At 40.8% G+C, this 23,864-nt stretch overlaps 1 protein-coding gene across 1 annotated transcript in view; it reads right to left on the bottom strand.

Annotated features, from left to right (window-relative positions):
* Positions 1-23,864, bottom strand: part of GSTCD (glutathione S-transferase C-terminal domain containing) — a 145,040-nt gene that overhangs the window by 92,491 nt on the left and 28,685 nt on the right. The window lies entirely within an intron of this gene.

Raw genomic sequence — 23,864 nt, 5'->3', positions numbered from 1 at the left:
GAACCCTTAAAAAAGTAGCAGGTGGAATTCTTTCCATGTGCTTTTGGTCAAATTTCTTTCCATAGTATAGATCTGCATTGCTACACTCCACAAACAGTAGAACAGCCTGACAGCAGTCAACTGCACACAGGTACCAGGATTTTATTATATCATGAACCAAATGGTGGAGTCAAGGAGGAGTCCATAAAATGCTGTGTCCTTAAGTGAAAGACTACAGGCAGCACAACCTGCATGGCTCAGTGCTTGAGCATCAACCTATGAATCAGGAGGTCAAGGGATTCCTGGTTGGGACACATGCCCCAGTTGCAGTCTCAATACCCAGTAGGGATCCTATTGTAGGCAGCCAGTCAATGATTCTTTCTAATCATTGATGTTTCTGTCTCTTTCTCCCTCTCCCTTCCTCTCTGAAATCATTAAAAATATATTAAAAACAAAACTATAGGCAAAGTCAAATTAAGGTTTGCTGAGTCAAGAAGCCCAGACAAACACTGCTTTACATTCAATAAATACAGTAAATTTGCTAGAGCCTTTTCCCAAGGAAAGATGAACTATTCTGTTTTGTTTGTTTGTTTTTCTTTAATAGACAAGCCACTGGTCTCTGGTGCTTATATTCTAGAATGTCACTAGTGTCTATTGGGCCAGAAAATGAATTGATTTTATCAGTATTGTTGATCTCTCCAGGAAGTTCATTTTTTGTAAATAACATGTAAAAGTAAAAGGGATATATAACATTAGTTACTACTTGTCTTTATGAAGATTTCTGAAACCAATGAAAATGTTTCTAAATCAAAGAAAAACAGCAACCTAGGCTCCCCGCATCCCCCACAAATGCCATAAAAATTGGCCTTTATTATGGGGGGAAAAAAACAATTATGATCTTAAAGGCTCTCAATGAGTTGACCCCATTTTACAAATCCACCCATAGCTGGCATTACTTCATAAAACTAGTTTTCTTCCATTTGAAATTCCCTTTTCTACCCGTCCTCTGCAGTCTTATTAATGCTGTTCCCTTTCACTGAAATACTTCACATTCTGCTTTCTTTTAATCTAATGTTTATTCAGTTTTAAGCCCAAATTCAGGACTTGCTTGACATCTTTCCTAACCAAAAATTAATCTCTTTCCTTTCTAGCCTTTTACAGCACCTACTCCTTCAGTCTTTCCAATTCAGTCCTTCCAATTCTCTTAAACCACAGAAATTATGTTCCTAAAATGTAATATAGTTGCCAAAATCTAGCTGGTAAGATCAAAGTCTCATAGAAAATAAGGACCTTTAAAAAATGATGCTTTTAAATTGTTTTCTTTAAAAAGAATGCTCTAGAAGACATCTATTCCAAAACAATACAGATTTATTGGCCATATCTCCTCCTATGGGCTTCTAACAGGAAACACTACTGCTGAAGCAGATTCTACAAGGTTAATGTGAGGAGAATCTCTTGAAGCCGCTCTTACTGCCCTAGAAGTCACTGCATTTTGCACCTGAATTCTCACCCACCCCAACCTCCACTCCGTGCCTTTTTTCTTCTTTTTGCATTACAGTTTTCTGAACCCGTCTCCTTCATGCTGAGAAGGTTGAGAGCACACATGTTTCCTGTCTCAGCACTGCTTCAGACCCAATGAGATGGCCTGCACAGGAGGAAGATCCATTTCTATTCTAACTCTACAGAGCTGTTTGCAGACGTTATTATTTTCAGTAAAGTTAAAAAAATCAGATCTTAGAGATAATTCTTAATTTATTTTTTCCCCATAGGACACTCAGTGGTCAGTTTCAGCATTATATGTTCAACTCCCACTGCCTCTCATACTGTTTTCACCCTGAAATTCATTCATTATTTCATTCAAGTACTCATTCATGCCTTGCTCATGCTGGTCACTCAGCCATAAGAGCTCAGGAGTAAGAGCTCCTTGCCCTCAATAAACTCAGTCTGTTGGGGAAGGGGGTGGGGGTAAAAGAGATACCATCTGGTAAGGGAATCTCCTTCTTTAATGAAGCTAAAAACAACTAACATTTAACCCTCCAGGACTAAGGGGCAACTGGACCTAGTGGCCTCTACTCTGTCCCCTTAAGCTTTATCTTTCAAGTGGGATTGACTTGAATGACCACATCTGCCCTCCTGAGGTATGTTACTTTCAATAAATCTTTCTTGGGCTTTTATTAGCACAATGGAGACAGGTTGATATTTTAAAAAAGACTTTGCTAAATAGTTAAGGTAGAACAAATAGGAACTCAATAAAATAAAATACATGCGGCTTAAAACTAATTCAGATTCCTGATCTTACCATTGAAAGCTGACCCTACTTACAGGCTCTACATTATTATTGCTCAGCCTGTCTGAGACTGTCACCCTCTTAAGAACCTACAGAAACTGCCCACCCACTTCTGCTACAGTTCTCTATGGAACTAAAACCTGTGGAATTTCTCAGCTTTAAGAAAAACATGTTGTTAACCAATAAAAAAGGCCAACAATATTCTAAGAAAAACATATTTAGCAAATAAACATGATTAATATATTTATTTTATTAAGAAACTCATTGACAAAAAACAGATATTAAGCAAAATAAGTGCAAATATTCAACCCTGCTATGATGAAATATAACACAAAACAAAACAAGTTATCCCCATTAGCCTGTAAAAATTACCAAAAAATATTTGATGAACGAATGCCAGTGAAAGTGGGGTGAAGCAATGGCTCCTAAAATTTGCTGATGGTAAAATAAGCTAGCTAAAACCCTTTTGGAAATTAATTTAGCAATATGTATCATAAGCAACAAAAGTTTCATATCCTTTGACCCTATCATCTCACTTCAGGAAAAAATTCAAAGTATAGAAAAGGCGATGTGCAGGATGTTTTCATTGTAGTGTTATCTGCACTGTGATAGTTAAGAGCAACTTTATAGTCAACTGCAGATAATTAAGCAAAATATATTAAGTCTTCTTGGTGAAATATTATAGAATCATTAAATAAGTAGTTATATTAGGGGATGGTTGTATTGTCTCAAATTGTTTTTCATTGTTTTTCAAAGTAAATGCTATAAATATATGAAGTAGGTGAATTCTTAATATGGTTTGACATTAAATGACAAGTTCTATCACACTGATAAAAGGAAAGAGTATAGGAAAAGGTTTAAAGATCCAATGAAATTATTTATAAAGCTAGATTACTTTTACTAATTAATTTATTACTTTCTTTTTAAAAATGCTGCATTTTTGTTGAAATTGTTTTCTTTTAAAATTAGAACCTTTTCTATTCTATAAGCATTCAAACTTAACAAAGGCCTCTCACTCTTAAAATATCAAGGGAATGAACCTCCTTATGAGATAAGTTGGGTGCAATGCAGCACTTACAATTAAATATTATAGTCACAGATGCAGCAGAAAAGCCTGGTTGACATTGATCATTCCTGTTCCTTAATACAGAGATATAAAAGACCTTAGCAATAACCTACATAAATAAAACTGTTTGTAGTACAAGTCTACTCATTATTGCTAACAGCAGAGACCATATGAGAATGGAGAAGAGTCCTAGAACACAAGGAGAACCATTTATGTGAGAAATGCACAAAATTTACTGTTCACAAGCAAGATTTTTAATTTCAGAGCAAGCTTTGTGATCATGAGTTTCCAGAATGTGAGCAGAATTTGAAGAAATGCTCCATAATCTCCCTCCCTTCCCTTTAGTAGCATGCAAGTGCACTCTACAAGTGAACAACCACTGCAATACGACCAGGCAGTCTTAACAGCACAGTGAAAGAACATGGTAGGAAAACAGCTGGATATGTGAAAAGTAACCATGTTCCTACAACAAAGGGTAGAACGCATCTTGAGAACGGGAATTCTTAATATGAGTTATATATGCTGCTTTTAATTGTAATCATATGAGTCCCAAATTTTGAGCCTCTTTAGTAGACTCTGATAATTAGAGGTCAACTCCAGGACTTAAGAAAAATCATTTTAAACAGCAATTCTCGGTAATAGGTACGGTCACTGAAAGTAATTTTCAGGCCATTAAGAGTATGGTCTGAAATAAGTTTTATGGGACATACTACTATATCAAAACATTTCCTCTAGTATGGGAACCCCCACCCCCAGATTAATTTCAAATTTTATTAACTCTGCTAAGACAATAGCAATACAAATCAGAGTAACTTCACACCCAGGATCCACACAGATGCTGTACAAGACGACGGTGTCATAATTACAAAGCCTAAGAATGTAGGACTCAAGTTCTGGGCTCGGCTGATTGACAGACAATGTGTCTTGATTGTGTTTTACACAATACATGTTGCTTAAGCACTCCGTGAGCCTCAAATTTTCATATGGTAGATGGTATCTCATTTCCATAATTATTTTGCAGGACCTTTTAGGGTTGCCGCCACTCTGCCTGGAAGTTGTCCTGCACGGCTGCACCCACAGGCTTCCCTGCCCTCTGCCATCTGGAAGGGTTGGGCCTGAGGAGCCCTAGCAGGAGATCACCTGGATGGAGATGGCAAAGGTGGATGAGGCAGGTACTTTCCTTCTCAACCACACCCCTGCAGTCCTGAGTCTCTTGCCTGAAGGTTACTACCCTCTCAGAGCAGCTTGTTATACTGGACTTTCTTTCTCTCTCCCAGTCCAGCCAGGCCTCGAGGTGGAAACAGCTCTGTGGCTCCTCACCACAAGTTCCTGCCCTTTCCCTTTATGGCTCAAGACACCCTGACTATAACTTCGTAATGAATTTCTCTACATATAAATCCTCCTCAAATGGTCCTAATTTGAATGTCCATCTTTTCCCACTGGGAATCTGACTCATACAATGACTTTTTAAAAGAGTTTTATTGGGGTATAAGTCAGAATCTAGTACCTAGAGAAAAGTAGCTGTCTAAATTTAAATATTGCCTACTAATGAGATTTAAGGTCACTTGAAAGAAGCTTATCCAAAGCACTTATTTTATAAACAAAGAAAATTATTGTAAAACATCTTTTTTGTTAGATCATAGATTAATCCAACAATTACCTGATTTTATAGTAAATCATTCAGATTAGATGAAAGCAGATAGGCATGACTGGAAAGCAATTTTCTAAATTTTCTTTAATGCTGCCTTTGGCAGCTTTTCTTTCCTTTCCTTCTTTTGCTGAAAAAAAAAAAATTTAAGTGTAAAAAAGTCCCCAAGGTCATAGAATTATGTAGTTAATACAGCTTTAAAAAAGGGAAGGGAGTTGGCCCTACCTAATCTCCCCCCACATACACTAAATCCCTTAGTTTTTGATATCTAGTTAGTTAGATATGTACACTGCCACAAAAATACTTTTGTTTTTTTCATTGCCATAGCCAAGTCAGAGTAAAACCATCATTTAACAAATTTGTTTTTAGGACAAGGAGTTGTCCTGGGAATTGAACTTACCTTAGTTGTATAAAATATTTGCTATATAATCATATGTGAAATTTCTAGGTATTTTTTCCTAAGAAGTATATAAGTTTGCACTTATGTGTATAGAATACAGTCAATTTTCTAATATTATCACTGGATTCAACACAAAAACTAACTGAATACTTTTCCACAAATAAGTATGCAAAATTTATATCTAGAAACATGATGCTACTGATTGCTTATATTGTATACTTATGCGATTTAAATAACGACAGTTTTCTGTTTATGACTACACTTTTGTACTATGGTTAAGGATAATTTATTTTTAATTCTTAAGATAATTCGATCATGAACAACTGTATTGTTGCATATCTGTGAGCTATTGCAATTGCATAGCTATTAGGGAAATTTCCTTGCTTCAGGTGGCTCTCCAATGTGAGTTAGTCCTAATTAGATAAAAATAATGAATGGGTTTGGATGCCAAGAGAAGCTTGTTCAAAGCTCTGAATAAAATAGCTCATTGTTCAGTCAAGCTTATTTTAATCATAGCTGTCTCCAATAGCATAGACAATTTAAATTGAAATGAAGAACAGTAATTAGTTTCCATTAGAAGAAAAATAAGGATCTACATCATTAGTTTTCCCTGTCTCCTAAATGTGATTATAAACATTTTTAATTTTTAAAATATAACTCCTGAAAGTTTAGCAATATTAAGAGTTTGTAAGCTTAAAAACGAAGTTACCAGTACAACAGTGTGAAATATTCCAAAGGAGTTTGGAAAGGCAATCCAGGCGCTAAGCTGTATAAGGAAACACCTCTTTGCAAATGTACAAAATGGAATTAAATCAGGGCTGGTTTTGCATTAATTATAAACAGAAGTCTTCTTTCAGGGCTTTCAGAGCAATTATATATTCAGTTTCTATATAGCTCTGCAAATAGCTGCAAATGTTGTAGGTTGTCTGTCCATTTGTCTTCAATATAAATGTTGTTAAAGACTGGAACTAAATACTTTACTGCAGGTATCTTTGTTTTAGAGCAAAGGTTCTTTCCCATCTTCTCTGCTACTGCATGATACAAACAGTAAGTTTTGTTCCACTTAAAATGGGCACTTATTAAAAATTCACCCATTAACAATTAATGTAAAATCTCTGTGAATTTTCATCCACAGCTGCCTCATTCTAAAACACCAAACACTATTATTATGGTACCCATTGCCTGTGGTCATTGAAATCATTGGAAAAACTCATAAGGAAAAAAAAAAAGAACTTCTTAGGAAAAGTCTTATCATGACTGGACACACATCTCCGGCTGAGGCGAATGTGGGTGCTATTAGAAGCAGAGCAGCACTAGACTGATGCTGCAAATCTATTCACCAGAAAGGTCTTGTTGAATTAAAACAGTACCAACCCAACTACATTTCTACACCCTTGCCTGATGCTGGCTTTCAGAAATAAGTGTTTTGTTACATAAATTCTATTTCAACCTTTTGAAGCAATTCAATCTCTGAGACATACTAATGCTTAGCAACATTCACTCTCAAATAGATAATTTAAGGTTTCTTATTAGTAAATTCATAATATTCCTAAAATTAAAGCATGGAAACTTTCAAACTGGCCTCATCCAATATAATAAAGAGGTAATATGCAAATTGACCATCACACCCTCGCACAAATGGCCACCCCCATGTGGTCAAATGATGGCCACTACAAGATGACCGGCAGGGGAGGGCAGTTGTGGGCAACCAGCCCAACAGGAGAGGGCAGTTGGGGGCGACCAGGCCTGCAGGGGAGGGCAGTTGCGGGGGACCCAGGCCTACAGGGGAGGGCAGTTGTGGGGGACCAGGCCGGCAGGGGAGGGCAGTTAGGGGTGACCAGGCTGGCAGGGGAGGGCAGTTGGGGGCGATCGGGCCAGTAGGGGAGCAGTTAGGCATCAATCAGGCTAGCAGGGGAGTGGTTAAGGGGTGATCAGGCTGGCAGGCAGAAGCAGTTATGGGCAATCAGGCATCCAGGCAGGCGAGCGGTTGGGAGCCAGCAGTCCCAGATTGTTAGAGGGATGTCCGACTGCCAGTTTAGGCCTGATCCCACAGTCGAACATCCCCCGAGGGGTCCCAGATTTGAGAGGGTGCAGGCTGGGCTGAGGGACACCCCCCCACCCCCCGCGCACAAATTTCATGCACCAGGCCTCTAGTCTATAATAAAAGCGTAATATGCTAATTAGACTGGACAGCCGAACAACCTTCCAGACATCATTCCAGACATCCTTCCAGATGATGCTGTTGTGGCAGGGGCTGAGGGAGAGGGGGTTAGGGGTGACCAGGCAGGCAGGTGAGCAGTTACGGGCAATTGCACAGGCAGGCAAGCAGTTAGGGGTGATCAGGCAGGCAGGTGAGTGGTTAGGGGTGATCAGGCAGGCAGGCGAGTGGTTAGAGGCGATCAGGCAGGCAGGCAGAGTGGTTAGGGGCAATGAGGCAGGCAGACGAGTGGTTAAGGGTGATGAGGCAGGCATGCAGAGTGGTTAGGGGCAATCAGGCAGGCACGCAGGTGAGCGGTTAGGAACCAGTGGTCCCGGATTGCAAGAGGGATGTCTGACTACAGGTTCAGGATTGGGCCTAAACCTGCAGTCAGACATCACTGGAGGGGTCCCGGATTGTGAGAGGGTGTAGGCCAGGCTGAGGGATCCCCCCCACTGTGCACAAATTTCATGCACTGGGTCTCTAGTGATATAATAAATGACTTAGCAGAGTCAGGAATAGACCCAAATCTCCTTGATTGTTCAATAAATTCTCAATATTTTCATTTGTATACAGACAAAAGAATCCCAAATAATTATTATACCCTTCATATGACCTAGTTGAAATAAACTTCAGAAAAATTATATAATTGCCTACATGCTTCTCATGTCAAATACTTTTATTTTGTTTTAAAAAGCAATACTCTTAGAAGATTCTATATAATCTACCCTAGATAAACTAGCCATTAAAACTTTCTTGGTTAATCAGTCATCATGGGTTCTGCTTACAAAGTACTTAAAAACATGGTCTATAAATAGGGTTTTGAAGTCTAACCCTAGAGGGTAGAACAAAGCATAACATATTACTGGGAAGCATTATAGTGAAATCTAACTCCAAGAGGAAAAAAAAAGACTTTTATCTTTTTTTCTTTAATCACATGCCACAGTTAAACACACTACACTATTAAATTAAAAAAAAAAAATGACATTGTATTTTCCTAAGAAGACAATCTGGTCCCATAGCTTAGAAACAGAAGGAAAATAGAAAGACAAGAAACCCAGTAAGCCCAGTGCTATTTAAAGTACCAAAGCTGTGAGCCCATTTTAGCAATAGTCCCACTAATTAAAGAATTGCTGCACTTATTTTTGCCTTGAGGGCTTTGAAGTAATTAAATTTGAATTTAATTTTGTTACTCATTTTCAGGTCTTGTCTACAGCAAAGTGGGTTCCAGACGATTTAGTTAGCAGTACAATGTTATACAACTATCATTTCCACACCTGAGCTGATTAAAAATTCAAAATAAAATTCACTCAACCATTTTGGCAGGCAAAACAAAATATTCAGTCCCACTTTTCAGTACTTTGAAATGCAAATATATAATTGCAACTGGACGTTAAGCTTTCAGTATGAAATAACTTTCTCTACTTCTCATGAACACAACACCCCTATCACTGCAACATACAGGGTAGGCAAAAGTAAGTTTATACTTGTTCGTATGGAAAATAATACAATAATTAACAAATAAGAATACAAGAATAAACTCTATAAACTTTGCCCACCTCTACAAAAAACATAGTGACATTCTCGAGGAACCCTGAAGTTTTCTGTCAGGGCAGCAGCCCTAGTGCAAACAATCAGCCAGGACTAATACTTAAGCTATTCCTAGACCACACTAATCACTATTTTGAAACAATGCTGATATAAAGAAACTCAAATTATGTTTGACTTTCTTAATTTCTTTGGAAGTTTGAGGATAGCAACCTGTGAAATGGACTATCAAAGTGAAAGTCTGGGGGTGAGCTAGAAGGAGTCAATGGGGGAAAAATGGGGACATATATAATACTTCCAACAATAAAAATTAGGAGGGCACTAATCCCCCCACCCCCGCCCCAAAAAGTGAAAAATCAATGTTTATCTATGTATATTAGCATTGCATTGCTGTTTTTTACAAAAGAAATATATTGAGGTGTCTTTGTAGTTCTTGCCTTGGATCAAACTATCATCCTATACTAATAAAAGAGAAAAATGGTAATTGGCGTACGACCGATACCTTTTTCATTGGCTAATCAGTGAGATATGCAAATTAACTGTCAGCCAAGATGGCGGCTGGCAGCCAGGCAGCTGAGAATAGGAGGCTTGGTTGCCCCAGCGATGGAGAAAGTCAAGGATCCCCGCAGCTGCAGGGCTCTGAGCTCCTGAAGCAACAACTCCAAAAGATACAATGTTTTATTTATAGAAGCTAAAAGATGGCGGTTAATTTGCATACTCAGGCTCCAAGCAGAGCGAAGCCAAACAGCCCTGAAGCAGCAGGGCAGAGAGGCCTCAGGGCCTGGGATCAGCAGAGTCGAGAGGCCTCCCGGCCCCGGTGATCAGCCAAGAGGCCTCCCGGCCCGCTCCAGGCCCGTGATCAGTGGAGTCGGAGGCCCCGGTGATCAGCGGAGCCCAGAGGCCTCCCAGCCAGGTTATCAGCAGCCGAGAGTCCTCCTGGCTAGAGATCAGCAGAGCCGAGAGGCGTCCTGGCCCTGGGATCAGCAGAGCAGCGAGGCCTCCCAGCACCGGGATCAGTGTGACAGGGTGCGGAGCCCCAACTCTCTGATCGGCCCTGCTCTGTGTGTGACAGGGTACAGAGCCCCAACCCCCCTGATGGGCCCTGCTCTGTGCATGACAGGAGTGGCACTGCAACCTCCCTATGGACCCTGCCTTGAGTGTGACAGGGGGCGGTGCCCCAACCCCCCAATCGGCCCTACCCTGAGCGTGACTGAGGGTGGCATCGCAACCTCCCAATCTGCCCTGCTCTGTGCATGACAGGGGGCGGTGCCCCAACTCCCCAATTGGCCCTGCTCTGAGCCCGACCAGGGGCTGCACCTAGGGATTGGGCCTGCCCTCTGCCACCCAGGAGCAGGCCTAAGCCAGCAGGTCATTATCTCCTGATGGGTCCCAGACTGTGAGAGGGCACAGGCCAGGCTGAGGGACCTCCTCTCCCAACCCCGAGTGCACAAATTTTTGTGCACCGGGCCTCTAGTTTAAATTATAAACGATCTCCAGTTTTCTGGTAAATGTTTTGAAAAGAGCTGAGAAATAGTTCAATATTATTTACTAGTGACCCAGGGCCTAAGCTGGCAGTTGGATATCCTTAGCGCTGCCCCAGAGGCAGGAGAGGCTCCCAACACCACCGCTGCGCTCACCGTGAGCCTGGCTTCTGGCTGAGCGGAATTCCAACCCCCTCCCCCACGCCCCCCCTCCCCCCGCCATGAGAGCATACTGACCACCGGGGGGCAGCTCCTGCATTGAGTGTCTGTCACCCGGTGGTCAGTGCATGTCATAGTGACTGGTCATTCTGCAGTTTGGCCAATATGCATATTAGCCTTTTATTATATAGGATACCTAATACGATAGTAATTAGAAGAATTTGCCTAGTAAAAGTTTACCCAGCTCTCAGCCAGTTTCAATTCCATCTCCTATTAGTCTCACCGACTTTTCTAACTTTCTACTAGAAAAAATAAATTTACCACAGGTTCTGCTCTATATCATTCATATACATCCTATCTAATAAAAGAGAAACATGGTAATTAGCCGTACGTCCGCTACCCTTCCCATTGGCTAATCAGGGCGACATGCAAATTAACTGCCAGGCAAGATGGCGGCCGCAGCCAGGGAGCTTGAAGCTAACATGAGGCTTGCTTGCTTCAGTGACGGAGGAAACCAACGTTCCCCGCCTGCCTTGCCGGCCTCTGAGCTTGCAGTTTGAAACATTGTTACAAATACAGAACCTAAACAAAATCCCAGAAACCTGCTTTCAGCCAGCCTCGATCTCAGAGCTGGAGTTGATACAGTGTTTCGATTATAGAACACAAACAAACCAGATACCTGCTTTCAGCAGCAGAGGCCCCAGAGCTGGAGCCAGAGCTAAAGCTGGCCCAGAATAAAAAAGAAAAAAAGGAGCAGTTGGGAGCTTCAGTCACCCGCCAGCCTGAAAACAGCCATCAGCCCCTCACCCAGGCTGGCCAGGCACCCCAGTGGGGACCCCCACCCTGAAGGGTGTGTGACCAGCTGCAAACAGCCATCATCCCCTCACCCAGGTTGGCCAGGCACCCCAGTGGGGACCCCCACCCTGAAGGGTGTGTGACCAGCTGCAAACAGCCATCATCCCCTCACCCAGGCTGGCCAGGCACCCCAGTGGGGACCCCCACCCTGATCCAGGACACCCTTCAGGGCAAACCAGCCGGTCCCCACCCATGCACCAGGGCTCTATCCTATATAGTAAAAGGGTAATATGCCTCCCAGCACCGGGATCAGCGTGACAGGGGGCAGCACCCAAACCCCCTGATCACCCTGAGGCTCTGTGTGTGACAGGGGGTGGGGCCACAACCTCCCTATCTGCCCTGCTCTGTTCGGGACAGGGGAAGGCGCCCCAACCCCCTGATCAGCCCTGCTCTGTGCCTGATAGGGGGGAGCTCCCAAACCCCCTGATCACCCTTTGGCTCTGTGTGTGACAGGGTGCAGCGCCCCAACCCCCTGATCGGCCCTGCTCTGTGAGTGACAGGGTGCGGCGCCCCAACCCCCCCCCACACACACACACACATGGGCCCTGCTGTGTGTGTGACGGGGTAGAGCCATAACCTCCCCATCGGCCCTGCCCTGAGTGTGACAGGGTGCGGTGCCCCAACCCCATGATCCGCCCTGCTCTGTGTGTGACAGGGGGCGGTGCCCCAACTCCCCTATCGGCCCTACTCTGTGAGTGACAGGGGGGAGCTCCTCAATCCCCTGATCGGCCCTGCTCTGTGCGCAAAAGGGGGGAGCTCCCCAACCCCCTGATGGGCCCTGCTCTGTGCGTGACAGGATACGGAGCCCCAACCCCCCTGATGGGCCCTGCTCTGTGAGTGACAGGGGGCAGTGCCCTAACCCCCTGATTGGCCCTGCTCTGTGGGTGACGGGGTGGCGCCGAAACCTCCCCATCGACCCTGCCTTGAGTGTGACAGGGGGCGGTGTCCCAACCCCCCAATCGGCCCTACCCTGAGCGTGACTGACGGTGGCATCGCAACCTCCTGATCCGCCCTGCTCTGTGCATGACGGGGTGGCATCCCAAATCCCCAATCGGCCCTGCTCTGAGCCCGACCAGGGCCTGCCCTCTGCCACCTGGGAGCAGGCCTAAGCCAGCAGGTCGTTATCTCCCGAGGGGTCCCAGACTGTGAGAGGGCACAGACCGGGCTGAGGGACTCTCCCTCCCCACCGAGTGCACAAATTTTTGTGCACTGGGCCTCTAGTAATACAATAATGTAATATACTAGAGGCCTGGTGCACGAAATTGGTGCACTCGGGGGGTGGGGGGGATGGGGGCTGTCCCTCAGCTCAGCCTGTGTCCTCTTGCAGTCTGGGAGCCCTCAGGGGATGTCCAACTGCCAGCTTAGTCTCACTCCTCGCCAGTTGGATATGCTTAGTGCTGCCAGGGAGGTGGGAGAGGCTCCTGCCACCGCTGCTGTGCTCGCCAGCCAGGAGCCTGGCTTCTGGCTGAGCGGTGCTCCCCCTGTGGGATTGCACTGACCACCAGGGGGAACCTGATTGGCCCTGATCGCCGGCCATGCCTAGTGACCCTATCTGTGCACAAATTTTGTGCACCGGGCCTCTATTTTAATATAAATTCTGTCTACATATACTATCTTTTAGAGACTTTTAGTTTCAGATTAAAATTCACTTTACATGAAAGATTATATTACTTTTCGGTAAAGCACCAAAATGCTTGTTGAAAACCTCACCCTTGTAAAGAAGGAAAATAATCATAAATGTGCAGAGTTTTGAGTCAAATATGGTCAGGTTTTGGATTTCATAGCTAAATATAACTTAGAAAAATGAAAAACATTTATATTTGGATTTTTCCCCCCAGATCTCATTCTTTTTGTGTGCTTTTAGTATTTTAAATGCCAAAATGTTCAAAATATAACATCTTATAATCTAAAGTTACTCAATGTAAACAAAAAAAATAACAAAATGTTGGGGAGCTTATATCCTTACGTTTCTCACCACAGAACCATTTTTTAAAAATCAGAAAACAAATGTTATTTTTGGAAAAAAATTAGAATCTGAGACTTGTATTTCAGAAAAAAGAAATTCTTGAGAGTTATTTTTATTTACATTATCAAGATACTTCCACTTCCATCCATATTTGCTAATATAATTAGCTTAAAGTAGAATGTGTCAATGTTACTAAATGGATCAGAGATATGCACAAGCTCTTATATTTGATGTACTCCATGCTAAAAGCAAATAAATAAATAAATAAGTTTTTATGTTGTAAAGAACAATTTTAGAAAACTTTAATCTTGTTGTTCATCTTATTTTGGTGGTAAAAGTTTGAAATCAAAGCAGCCCCATTATGCACTGTATCAGTTACCTAGGATAATACTTCACATTGTGTGGTCTCCAAAGCAGCAGAAGCAGCATTAGCTGGAGACTTCTTAGAAATGCAAATCCTAGGGCCCATCTCAGACCTACATGAGAAGCCCTGGGACTGGGCCCAGCATTCAGTTTTAACGAGCCTTCTAAACGATTCTGATGGTTGTCCCTCGTTTGAAAAGCAATGGTTTAGGACAGGGGTCCTCAAACTTTTTAAACAGAGGGCCAGTTCACTGTCCCTCAGACCATTGGAGGGCCGGACTATAGTTTAAAAAAAAACTATGAACAGATTCCTATGCACACTGCACATATCTTATTTTGAAGTAAAAAAACAAAACGGGAATAAATACAATATTTGTATTTGCATGTGGCCCGCGGGCCGTAGTTTGAGGACCCCTGGTTAGGATAATGAAGCATCCTTACACCCAGCTGAGGCCCTAAAACAAGCTTTTATGTTTTAGACTAGAGGCCCAGTGCACGAAATTTGTGCACTCGGGGGGAGGGAGGAATCCCTCAGCCCAGCCTGTGCCCTCTTGCAGTCTGAGAGCCCTCGGGCAATGTCCAACTGATGGCTTAGGCCCGATCCCCACGGGGAGCAGGCCTAAGCCATCAGTCAGACATCCTTAGTGCTGTAGTGAGCCCAGCTTCTGGCTGAGTGGCATTCCCCCTGTGGGAGCGTACTGACCACCGGGGGCAGCTCCTTTGTTGAGCGTCTTCCCTCTGGTGGTCAGTGCACATCATAGTGACCAGTCATCTTGCCATCAACCGAAACCGCCTCTCTGACATCCCCCGAAGGGTCCCAGATTGTGAGAGGGCGCAGGGCAGGCTGAGGGACCCCACCAGTGCACAATCGGGGCTGGGGTAGGATGCAGGAGACTGGCCAGCTAGGGAGGGACCATGGGAGGGCTCCCAGGAATTTCCAGCCCGTCTCACTCAGTCCTGATCAGTCAGACCCAAGCAGCAAGCTAACCTACAGGTCGGAGTGTCTGCCCCCTGGTGGTCAGTGCATGTCATAGTGACTGGTTGACTGGTACTATCTGTCCCTGGTAGTCAGTGCACATCATAGCCACTGGTCAACCAGTCAACTGAATGGCCCCTGGTGGTCATGCACGTCATAGGGAACGGTTGAGCGGCCTTAGCATATTATTAGCATATTACATTTTTAAAATATATTTTATTGATTTTTTACAGAGAGGAAGGGAGAGGAATAGAGAATTAGAAACATCGATGAGAGAGAAACATCGATCAGCTGCCTCCTGCACACCTCCTACTGGGGATGTGCCCGCAACCAAGGTATATGCCCTTGACTGGAATCGAACCTGGGACGCTTTGGTCCGCAGGCTGACGCTCTATCCACTGAGCCAAACCAGTTAGGGCTAGCATATTACATTTTAAGTGGTTGAATGGCTGACCGGCCAGCAGGACACTTAGCATATTAGGCTTTTATTATATAGGATTCCCCAAAGGATGACACTATTTATATTGTGGGCGAGACAATTCTTGTTATGGTGAACTTTTAGTATCCCTGGCCTTAGGGAATAAATAACAATAAATAATGCTATTTACCATGTCCCTGAGAGCTGGTAAGAAGCTGGTTAAGAAATTACTGATGGGGGAAAACTCAGCTTAGTCCTTCCATTGTCCACCTTAGACCCAACCCTCTCCAAAGACATTCTTCCCTTTTTTACCTACATTCTTTCCTTGTTTACCCAAATCACTTCTGCTGAAATAAGAAAAGAAGGGGGATCCTGTTGGTTTATAGAAGCATACAACGAAAGGGTGGGGGTAAGGGCACAGACTTTGCATTGAGGTCAATTTTTACTAGTGATATCATATATCAGTATCTTGTTTTCTATTGTTTCCTAATGTCAAGGATCAATTCATTCCTTTCAATCCCAAATAGTATACAGAAAACAAATTGAAAAAAAGAAGGGTATTTATATAAATGATCCTTATCAGGATAAACTTTAAAATTTAAAACCTTAGTCATCTATAATTGTTATATATAAAAGTTGATTTAAAAAAATACCTTGCTATTAAGAGAGTATAATCTGCCACTAGGATTGAAAAATTATATATTCCCTCAGAACCATGAATTCAATCAGTGACTTATATAAAAGTTGTTAGAACATACCAGTTTGTAATTTTTATTCTAATCATTCATATATGTCTATCACAAGCAAATAAAATCTACTGGGTTTGAAACCCTCTAAAAAAGAGAAACCTTACAATCTCCTAGTAATACTGTGCCATTCAATGTTTCCTTTTATCTCAACTAACACGTATATACTCTAAACTGGGTGGCAGTGAGTGAGGGTAAATAGGTAGTGATGAAGGTTTTTATGCACTACCTCCAGATCAGTCTCCATAGGAGATGATGCTTTCATGTAGCTCCAAAGCAAAACCAAAACCTCAGGTATACCTAATTGGGCCATATTTCTAAAACACTGGAACTTCAGCCCTGGCTCGTGTGACTCAGTTGGTTGGAGCATCATCCTGTACACCAAAGGTGGCAGGTTCGATTCTTGGTCAGGGCACGTACCCAGGTTGAGGGTTCTGTCCCCACTAGGGTGCGTGTGAGAGGCAACCGATTAATGTTTCTCTCTCATGTCAATGTTTCTCTCACTCTCTTCCCTTTCCTCCCTCTAAAAATCAATACAATAAAAATAAAACAGTGGAACTTTAAATATAAGAATAAAAGAGACTATAACTGGAACACCACCTAAGCAACTATGTTCTTGTCTCCTTTAGAGGAGAGGCCCAGTGCACGAATTTGTGCATGGTGGGGGGGGGGGATCCCTCAGCCTGGCCTGCACACTCTCCAATCTGGGACCCCTCGGGGGATGTCCGACTACCTCTAGCAATCTGGGACTGCTGGCTCCTAACCGCTCGCCTGCCTGCCTGCCTGATCGTCCCTAAACCCTCTGCCTGTCTGATGGTCCCTACTCACCTCTGCCTGCCTGCCTGATCACCCCTAACTGCTCCCCTGACCCTAATCGCCTCTGCCTCGCCCTGCACCCAGGACCCAGGATTCCCTCCTCTGGCCAGTTGCAGGCACCCAAGACCCGGGCTGGCTTTGCCCGGGCCGGCTGCAGCCGCTGGGAACCGTGGGTGGGCAGCTTTGCCCAGGCCGCAGCCACCCAGGACCGCAGAGTGGGTGGCTTGTCCCACTACTGGGCCACAGGCGCTGGCACCTGGGAACGCAGGGCAGGCGGTTTTTCCCTCTCCTGGGCCACAAGCACAATTGCTGGTGCCTAGGACCACGGGGTGGACGGCTTGTCCCTCTCCTGGGTTGCAGCCTGGCTGGTCCCCATTCCTCTCTCACGAGCTCATTTGTGCCTGGCTGCCCCCGCCCCCCTTCTCTCTCCCCAGTGTTGAGGGTCTGAGCTGTTATGGTGTGACGGCGTGAGGGCGTGATGACCATTTGTATATTAGCTCTTTATTATATAGGATAAGGTCATCTTCAGACTCTCCTCCCTCCTATATGACTGACATGGGCTAGGAGCAACTCCTAATATAGGAAACAGAGACTAAAAACTACTTGTGAACAGAGAGACCACAGGGAAATACTGTCTAAAGGGAATGGCTCTATTCTAGGTCTTAAGGCAAAAACTATATCTATTCCCACCTTCATACTCAAAAGGCAAAATGTCATAGGGCAAAAAGAAATGTACTCCTGAACTTAACAAAAGGGAGTCTTCAGGCTCACACATTTATCCTAGTTCATTAGAGTAGAAAATCACTACTATTTAATGACAAACAGTAATGGAGAGATACAATTGCCTGGATCTTCTCAGTGCAGGAGGAGACTGTTGATTGAAGATTTTCTATCAGTGAACATAATCAATATTAACTTAAACCTTTCATGCCTCATGTTTTATTATTTATCTTATACAGAACCATCTGAGCACAACTATCTATGTAAGAACTGTGACTATATACCCTATTTCAAAATGAAAATCACTGCAAACCATCTGGCATTCATCTTAGTAGGTGTATTTTTTCATAGGGAAAAATACAGAAATTCTGAGTATGGCAATTCTGAAATTATTGTTCATATATAATAATATAATAGAACTCAACAAATGAGCAAATACATATGTGATGTTGGGCACTACGATTTTTGCTGTTAGAAAAAGTAAATACAGATATTGAATTCAAAAAACTAAGAAGAATCTTGTGGTGTTGGAGTGGAATTACAGGTATAAGTATAAACTCATGCTATTCAATATATATAGATAACAGACATAGATATATAGGTACAGCAATAGATATGATATATGATTATGTGTATGTATATGTATGTATGTATACATACATCTATTTCCTAACAGACCTATGTATACATACTACCCTGCTGAGAGGACCTAGAAGGAATAACACTTCATTATCAATGAGCACATGTGGTGTCCAAATCTTAGTTTCTAAAACCATTCTCCACCAAAAGGAACCAGGGTTTCTCAGAGAAGCAGTTAAATCTAGGCCTGGGGCAGGAAAATGGCAAAATGAGCTGGTAATTCTTCATTATGCCAGAAATTCAGCAAGTGGTCATAGAATAATTGGGACATTTTCAGAGGATCAAAAGCCAGCTGGATGGGACTCAAAACCCAGGAAAACTTGAGCACTGAAATAAATAGTGACAGTGATGAATTATAACTCATTTAAAAAATAAAAATTCGTAAGTTAATACTGATAATTTAACTAATAAATATGTAAGGAAAACTTTCTTACAGTAGAGTGAACACTAATAAATATAGAAAGGTGAGAGTTGAAAATTTATCTTTTTGTGGCTATCAGTATCTATTGCTGATCTATTGTACACATATCTATTGCTGTACCTATATATCTATGTCTGTTATCTATATATATTGAACAGGATGAATTTATACTTATACCTGTAATTCTAATCAATCCAACACCACAAAATTTGTCTTGGTTTTTTAAAATTCAGTATCAGTATTTACCTACTAAGGTGTAAAAATACACCTATTAAGTTGAATGCCAGATTGTTTGCAGTGACTTTCATCTTTGAATTAAGGGTATAGAATCACAGTTCTTAAGGGTATAGAGTCGCAGATAGTTGTGATCAGATGGTTCCGTATATGATAAATTATAAAACACGAAGCATGAAATGTTTAAGTTAATATTTTAGTCATGTGCACTGACAGAAAATCTTCAACCAACAGTCTCCTACTGCACTGAGAAGATCCAGGCAAGAAGCATTAAATTAATGTAAACTAGTGAGTAAAATTTTGAAAAAATAAAAATGTATTATGTAGTCTCAAATATCTCTCCACAAACTACTTACCAATTTAATAAAGGAAAACAGTAACATTACAGTAAAGACAGCTGGCAGACATCACCTTGATCAAACGGTTCAAGTTAACATCACTGACCTAAACTGAGATAGTGTGCTTCCCGATACCTGCACTGAGGGGGACAGACATCACATGTGGTGTTCTGGCCAAAAATGCCTCACTTGAATCTAACAGGAGGAAACAACTAAGGAAGACTAAAAAGATAAGACAAATGTATCACAAGCTACTGTAGATTAGATAATAGTACTAAATTAAATGTCCCCTTTTGATAATTGTAATATGGTTATGTAAGAGAATATAATTGCTCTTAAAGGAGAAATTTAAATATTTAGAACTAGAGGTGTGATGCCTACAATTTATTCCCAAAGAGTCTATAAAAATGTAATAATAATAATAATGTATATTAAATCTTCAGGTCTCCTTTCTTCAGACTAAATAATTCAATTATTTTAGCCTTTTAAGTCTATATGAGACAAGTTGCTTGTTTTAAACAGAAATTTTGAAAGATTTTAAAAAATGATTTGTAGTCTCAACTCAATTTAATAAAAAAAGTATTGAGGCCCTAGCTGGTTTGATTCAGTGGATAGAATATCAGCCTGCAAATTGAAGAGTCCCGGGCTCGATTCCAGTCAAGGGCACGTACCTTGGTTGCAGGCTCTTCCTCAGCCCGGGCCCCAGTCAGGGTGCATGTAGGAGGCAACTAATCTATGTGTTTCTCTCACATTGATGTTTCTCTCTGTCTTTCCCTCTCTCTTCCACTCTCTCTAAAAATCAATGGAAAAATATCCTCAGGTGAGGATTCAAAAAAAAAAAAAAGTACTGAGGCCTGGCTGGTATGGCTCAGTGGTTGAGCACTGACCCATGAACCAAGACATCCCCAGTTTGATTCCCAGTGAGGGCACATGCTCGGGTTGCAGGCTCAGTCCCCAGTAGGGGGTGTACAGAGGCAGCCAATCTATGTCTCTCATCCGTGTCTCCATCTCTCTATCCTTCTCCCTTCCTCTCTCTCTAAAAAAATAAAAAATAAAAATCAATAAAAACATATTTTTTAAAAAAAGTATTGAGTACTTATACATAGACACCTTATATTCAAAGAGCTCACAGTCTATTGGAGAAGGAAAACATGCATATAAGTAATTACAATGTATGAGTAGCATACAATAAGTACCAAAATGAAGTATAAGAGAGTACTAAAGGAATATTAAGAGTGATTAATTCTGACTACTACATTAATATTATTTAACATTTACTTTTTACTAGGCACTGTACTAATTGCTTTATATACCGGGTTGGGCAAAAGTAGGTTTACAGGTGTTCATATGGAAAAAATGCAATAATTAATAAGTAATAATATAAAACTAAAGCCTGTATTTCACATACCCACAATTATAAACCTACTCTTGCCCCACCCTGCATTAATTCATTGATCATACCAGCAATCTCATAAAACAGGCACTATTATCCCCATTCTACAGATGAAGCAATTGAGGCATAGAGAAGTTGAGAATCTGGGTATATAGGTTATGTAGCTAGTCAGTAGTCCAGGTTTTAAACTCAGGCAGGCTGACTTCATGCCCATGCCAAAGACTTAATGAAAAAAACAAAACAAAACAAAAACCAAACAGCATTGGAGTTAAGGGAATAGTACATAAGATGTGGAGAGAGAATGGGTGAGAACAGAGAAGAGAAGATTATATAAGCTTAAGAAATATATTAGACTCCATGATGAGTATCAATACAGACTTTGTTAGTAAAGAGAATGATTTTTATATGTTTCAAAATCTTGATGTAATTCAATGAATTCAGTATAAGGAGTCAGTCTTTGCAACATCCAAATGAACCAAATACTAAGAATAAGTTATTGCAATTCAATTTCTTCTTTAAAAAAAAAAAGTACTAGAACACAATCATGACTTTCACAGTGACCTCCACACCCCTAAGTAAATAATAAATTTAATTTCACAAAAATCCTATTACCATGTCACCAGAACTGAAAACAGAAAAACAAAATGCTATAATTCTGGCTTAGTTCAACAAGACTATAAACTTTTTAAGAAACAGTAAATGAAATGTGAGTAGACCATGTATCTCTTCTGTGATAAGTTCATCTTTGTCATAATATTTATGTAAACAAGGTGATCCATTATAAGGATATAATGAGTGATTAATTCCAGAAGCTTCATTAGATATGCACTCTAACCAGTGAAACAATCAGACATGAATGCTTAATGCAGACTTCTGAGTTGGTAATTGATTGCTCATATAAATAATTAAAAATGTTATTTTGGCCTCATAGTAAATTATGAATAAGCAAAACATGTGGTACTTTTAAACTCTATTTTCATTTTGTGATAGATATTAATGAAAATTAGATTTTTATTTTAGTAAGCTATAGTAAACTCTAGGTTTAATTTGTTCAAAATCTACACTATAGTCAAAGAGTATACAAAATCCAATTACAAGTAGAATAAAAACTGTTAAACTTTTTCAAATGTTTTCAAACAAGTTTTTCAAAATCTCAAAAATAGTTATAATTAAAATATTAACAAGGTCATTAGTTACTATTTTTATATACTTAATAAAAGACCAAAATTGAATTTTTATTTATTTTTTTATTAATCCTGATCCAAGGATATTTTCCCATTGATTTTTAGAGAGAGTGAAAAGGAGGGAGAGAGACAGAGAGAGAAATATCAATGTGCGAGAGAGACAACAATTGGTTGCCTCCCGCATGATCCCTGATCAGGGCCCAGGATCGAGCCTGCAACTAAGGTATGTGCCCTTGACCAGAATCGAACCAGGGACCCTTCAGTCATTTTCTAACACTCTAGCCACTGAGCCAAATTGGCTAGGGCTTGAATTTTATTTTAATATAATATTGATGCAGAGTTTTTAACTGCTCAATAAAATCTGTTTCCATTCTGAAAGAATCCTAAATAATTTTCTTGACAGAACAGAATTGACCAGTGAGATTCAGGCAATATTAGGAAGTATCACAGAAGAGAATATGAAAAAGAAAGGCACATGATTTCAGAGAGCATTTGAAAATCAAGTTATATTTGGCTTAGTATAAAACCAAAGAGCACATAAACGATTAAAGAAATATCACACTGAGTTATAAAACAGTTCCCCACATAAAAATATCTAAAATGATATTTAAAATTCAAAAATCATCCTTTACATTTCTAATTGGATTTCTGAGAGTCAGAGAAAAATCCATAAGGCCTTTAAAAGGGGTTAAGAAACTAAAAAGCAGTACAATAATTTTGAACTGATACCACAGCTGCCTGGAAGGTGTTTGCTAATAATAAGAATCTAAACTTCCAAAGTAAGACAAAGAAGAGAGGCTAGTCCTTGATCCCTATCCAGCATGGTGACAAGTTGGAACTAGTATCACTACATTAAAAGAGAAACTTGAAAACTTATATTCCCTATGAAAAGGTGCATTTAAAAAAAAAGTCCACTCAACAGCAAAGGAAAATGATAGGTAACTTGTTTGTTTAAACCTTAGCTCCTGATAGAAAATGTTGAGGAATCTCAAGCTGAAAAATTAATGCTAAGTGGTCTTAAAATATCTTGAGATGCCTGGCAAAGCAACTATAAACCCCTTCTATGAGAATTTATTCTTAACTTCACAAAGCCCCACAAGATTCCAACAGATTTAGGTAACCTAAAAATGAATTCACAATCTAAAATTACAAAACTAACAGGAAAATAAGAAAACATGAGTAAATCAACAGAAATAACAAATAGAATTATATCTCTATTGATATCAGCTATTAGAAATAACAAATATACTATAAAATAACCATGTTTAAAAAATTATCAAAAGAGGAAATTGAAACATGAGCAAGGAAAACAAGCCAAATATAATTTCTAGCAATGAAAAATATATTTAACTAAAAACCTAATTATAAATATATATATTTTTACAAACAACATTTTAACAATTGGGGGAAATAATTATGGACTAATTATTAGATGATCAAGGAATTTTTGTTAATTTTTATTATGTGTCATAATGATTATTTAAGATGTAAAAATTTTTTAGCTGTCTGTACTGTAATCCTGATCCAAGGACATGTGCCTGGGATTTGCTTCAAAATGCTTTAGCAAAGCAAAAAAGGAATACATGAATGTTAGAAAAATGTTAGCAAATGTTAGAAAAATGTGGGAAATATTAAATCTGAGTAATTTATACAGTGGGGCCTTGACTTACGAGTTTAATTCGTTCCATGATGGAGCTCATAACTCAAATTACTTGTATGTCAAATCATAAAGTGAACGAGTGAGACACGTGATGCTGGGCTGATGTTGTGGTGGGGTATCTGAAGCTGGCTCGTAACCCGAATTTTAGCTCGCAACTCAAAGCAAAAAATTGGCCGAGAGACGGCTCGTATCTCGAAAAACTCGTTAGTTGGGACACTCGTAAGTCAAGGCCCCACTGTACATGTAAAAATTTTATAATAAAATAAAAACTTAATGAAGATAGAATAATCAGAATTTTAGATATAGCCAAAAAGAGGATTATAAAATTAGAAGGTAGAAATGAAGTAACTATCCAGATTATGAGTAAGAT

Source organism: Myotis daubentonii, chromosome 1, assembly GCF_963259705.1.
Source record: "Myotis daubentonii chromosome 1, mMyoDau2.1, whole genome shotgun sequence".
NCBI classification, from domain to species: Eukaryota; Metazoa; Chordata; class Mammalia; order Chiroptera; family Vespertilionidae; genus Myotis; species Myotis daubentonii.
Note: the sequence above shows the minus strand (reverse complement) of the source record. Positions and strands in the feature narration are given on the sequence as shown.